Genomic DNA, 4,573 nt, shown 5'->3' on the forward strand with positions numbered 1-4,573 from the left:
GGCGCCACAGGGAGGGGGGCAGGTAGGCACAGAAACAGGAAGGTGGGTGGGGTGGGGGGGATTAAGGTATGCAGGGGGCCAATGGGGCATGACTATCAACCCCCCCCCTACCAAACCAAAAGCAAACCTGTTGGTCAACAGGTCGGGCCCAAAGAGCGAAGTGGTGCCGGATGAAAGGTGTGATTTCACATGATTACACGGTGATCAGCCCTGATCTGATGAGGGTGAAGACAAGTTCGCTGGCAAACGTGTAGCATGTAACGTGTCTGCCTGCCCTCTAGTGGCAGGTTGCAGTAAAGGGGGGGGGGGGTTAACGTTGGTAATGGCATCCGTTACCAACGAGATTGTCAGGTTCCAAGAAAGCGGCGTCGCTCGTCTCCTGTCACACGATCGATGAGAACAGAAGACGTTTAGTCGCCAAGAGCAGCGTCAGTAACATTAACCTCGCTCCCCAGTCACCTGAGGTACCTGTCGCGGGGGCGGCGGCCTCCCGACCCCTCGCAGGAGGATGGGAGCCTCTCACACAAGCCTGGCTCTCAGGGCGAACGCCCCTCCTCCCCGCCAGCCCCGCGCTGCATGGCGAGCTCTTTCCGCCTGTTTTACCGTCATTTTCAAACTTAATAATGCTAACGGAGAAAAGGGAAACGGCGGCAGAGACAGAGAGAGGCACACAACACAGAGAGAGAGAGAGAGAGAGAGAGAAATGAGGAAATGGAAGAGAAACAGCCAGAGATGGAGGAGAGCTCCAGTTAGCTGGCGGCCAGCCCCCGAGGCCAGACCACAAGGGCCTAAAGTGGCTCATTGTGGTGGGACTGGCGTCTGTGCAGTGCTGGGCCCCTTTGCTCCAGCACAGCTTGGCCAAGTCTCCATTGTACTGCTGGAAGCTGCTAGGCAGCTCCGCCATGAGGAAAAAAGCTCCACTCCTCCGCCTGGATGTCCCTTCATTCTCCTTCCTCTTATTTATTATTACAAATTGGTCTTGCACTTACACGTTATTCGCAAATTGAAGTTAGGTCTCCAAAGGAGGCTCTCTGGATTTGGGACTTTGTTTGTGGTATCAATCACATGTCAGAGGGCGGTCGGGGCGGTCTTTCCTCTCACGGAACGCTCTTCAGGATTAAGTGACGGGATGTTACTTGGACGGTTTTCGGGGCTGAACTTTGCCATGAACTTTTGAAAATGAGCAGGACTGACGAAGGCTGGCTCCTTCTGGGGGGAAAAACCATCCTTTTTACATCCGATCTGCGTCTGCAGGCTTCCATCGCTGCCTCGGTAAGAGGCGCCGCGCTCGCCGGCATCACAACACCAACAAATGACTGGTTTGGAGGCGTGATTAACGCAGCCACCCAACCTGGCGGGACGACACCTCTAGAAAGAGCACGTGAGAAGGAAAAGCTGCCAGGGTGAAACGATTCCTTCCACCTGACGCGTTTGGAGTCATTCAAACTGGCTGGAAATGCAGAATAAAATCCAGGGACCTGCCAAATCCTCAGTCAGTCTGCTTGGGCTGGTACCCTTGAGCAAGGCACCAAACCCCCAAATGCTCCTCATAGGGCCTATACGACTCAATCAGGGGCCCATATGCAACAAAAGGTGAAGGCACCTATTAACGGTCAACAGTTGTGACTGTGTGACGTTGACCTGCCGGTTTGGTCCGCCTCCCCCGCCAAAATGAAGCGGTTCCCCCGGACTATCCTGGAGTGAAAGCACCCTCATCCCCTGCTCAGGTGACGCGACCGGGCCCAGATCTGGCGGATAGTTACAGGAAGTGAGTAATTCAGTGCAACAGGGAACGGAGCCATAAAAATAGGAAACCCACAGATTTTCCTCCATTTGTGTGATCGTTTTGTCTCCCTGGGTCGGTCCCTCGCATCTACCACGGCCTTAAATTTCCCAGGCTTCCCTGGGAGTGGGGAAAAGTCAAGTACTCCCCTCACACCCCTCTCCTCTAAATATTGGGCCATTATTTCCCGCATCTCCAATCAAGGGGAGCAGAGAGCGCTATTAAAGTATCCCATTGCTCAGAAATAATAATCGGGCGGCGTCCCTGGCCGGGGATAGAAATTATGAGCGCGCCGATCAGGAAGCGGAGGAATGTGAGACAGATCCAGTGGGCCACCGAGCGCCGGGTCCCAAGATGGTGGGGATGCGGATTGGGTCTGGACTGAAAGACGACTCTGTGGCATCGATGGAGTCGGGGCTGATTCTTTTGATCCCTCACAGCGAAGTCAGACAATGCGGGGTTAAGGTGGTGGGGGGGGGGGGGGGGGGGGGGTCAGTGTGGGATACACTTACTCAGTTCATCCTTTTCCAGATTTCTTTTTTTTTCGTGCTTTCACGTTGCTGTTTTCTCATTTCTCATGATGTCATCTGCACCAATGGTGGATCCACACCTACAGAAGCAACACTGGCTCCCCAGGACCTGCCCCCCCCTTTCATTATGTCTTTCAAGCTCTCTCAGCCATCGACTCAACACTCGCAGGATTCTCGCCCACGACTCTGTTGGACCGCTAAGAAAATGTCAAAGCGCCTTGAATTTGCGAAGAGTTCTGAATTTCAGCTGGTTTGAGGGGAGCAGAGTCGCGCTGAAACTTAAGACCTGGTCTATTGTTGGACGAAGAAAGAGCAGGTCGACCGTAGGCCGGCGAAGAGTGGGGGCGCCATTGTTGGACCCGTTTTATTCAAGAGGAGCGTCGGGCCGGGCTCAGCAAGGTCGTCCCGCACTGGAGCCATTCCCCCCGCCGAGGCTCGGCTTACACGCACACACACACCTGACACACACACACACACGCGTGCACAGAGGGAGTCAGAGATCAACATCACAATGTAGATAACCCGTCAACACGGTCACACGTGCACGAGTGTGAAAACTGGGCTCTGTTTGTTAGGATTCGCTGGTTTTTCTCTGTTCTCTGTCCGCAGGTGCGAGGCACCACCTGACTCACCTGTAGCTCTTTTGGGTTGATCGCTTCTGCCGCTTTAACGAGCGGCTCGTTTCTCGCTCCTTCCACACGAACATGGGCGGGATTTTGACTTCGGGGGGAAACAAAGGTATTGACACGCATCGCGCGTGTGAAATTGAACAGTTGCCTGTAAGTTTAGGCAAAGCTTGGCCAGAGATTGTGAGTAATAGCTATAAATGAGCATTACAACACGTCCTCCGACTGTAAATCACCACCTGGGATCACAGAATCGTATATCCTGGATGTTTCGCTTCCTGGATCTATTGCACAGATTTGATTTTAAGCTGCTCCCAAACATGCACAGTCATGATTTCACTTTTTGATGTTCCCCACTGGCTCAGGAAAAGAAGCGTTCCGCAAAGGTCTCCGGCTCACAGACGGGCTGGCCCACATATGTGCACGCTGCCTGTTGTGTAGGCGTTAAGCTCAGTAATGGCGTCCCCAAGGAAAAACAGTGGCCTTGCCGCACATACGGAATCAATCACGCTTGGCCGCATTACTGTATCCGAAATGCTCGTGCGTACGTGACAAACGTTTGAAGTAGTGCGATGCAAAACGCTCACACACTGCATGTGGGCGTGTGTGTTTGTCAGCCAGCCAGGGAGACATGGAGCTGAGCACATGCGATACCCCAAGGAGGCCTTAATAGCCCAGGGTTTGGACGATAGTTGGGTGGTGGCTGTGGAGGTCTGGCTGGCTACGGGCCACTGCGGGTCAAGCCGAGCGCAGTCTCGGTGTACCGGCGGTGGGAACAGCCTGGGGAGTACACGGGTCTGGTTCTGCTGTGGTCCACACCCCTGATAAGGCTTCAGATAACATCATAAGGCTCCACTTGTGGCCCTGGGCCATGCAGAAAGAGGTCAGAGCGGTTTCTGGGGTGGGGGGGTGGGTAACCAGGCTCAGCGATTAATGTTATGAAACCCAGAAAGGGAGGAGGACTGGATCTATCTAATAAACAAGACTGAAGCCGTGGAGTGGGCAGGATCAGGTCCAGGATATGTCCCACAGGTGAGGACCAAAGACACACAGGTGTCCACCCTGCTCCCACTAACACGCACATTTACATAAACACATTTAATACACGGAGAGACGGAATAAAGCTGTTCATAAAAGCATTTCCACTTCTTTAGATACAGACACTTGTGTCCTGATGTCCATTGAGCTTCTCTGCAAAACGAGGGCAAGAAAATGCCAAAAAATGGCGCTTTGACGGGAGAACCGAGAGCTCCGCAGGGAGAATAAACCTGTTGCAACCACTGCTTTTTCCATTGCACAACAATCACTCTCTGGGAGTTTTAATTAACTTTCTTTACGAGGTGGTAAAAGAGGTAAACAGACGGGGGGAGGGGGGCACTACCAGATTAAAAATAGATGCTGGGCTCCTGAAGACATTCCAGTCATCTGTGTGAAAGTGTCTTTATTGAAGCGGAGCCTCGAGACTGTTTCCCGGGCTCAAGTTTGCGCGTTTGCAGCGCTGGTTTGAGATGATGTGGAGGAAATGGCGGGTTTAAAGCTTCCTTCCGCTAGATGGCACTGTTCGCCTTAGAGACGCCAGGACTGGAGCTGCGACCAGGACCAAAACACCGGTTCTGTCTGTCCCTGTTGATGGC

Source organism: Takifugu flavidus, chromosome 21, assembly GCF_003711565.1.
Source record: "Takifugu flavidus isolate HTHZ2018 chromosome 21, ASM371156v2, whole genome shotgun sequence".
Taxonomy (NCBI): domain Eukaryota; kingdom Metazoa; phylum Chordata; class Actinopteri; order Tetraodontiformes; family Tetraodontidae; genus Takifugu; species Takifugu flavidus.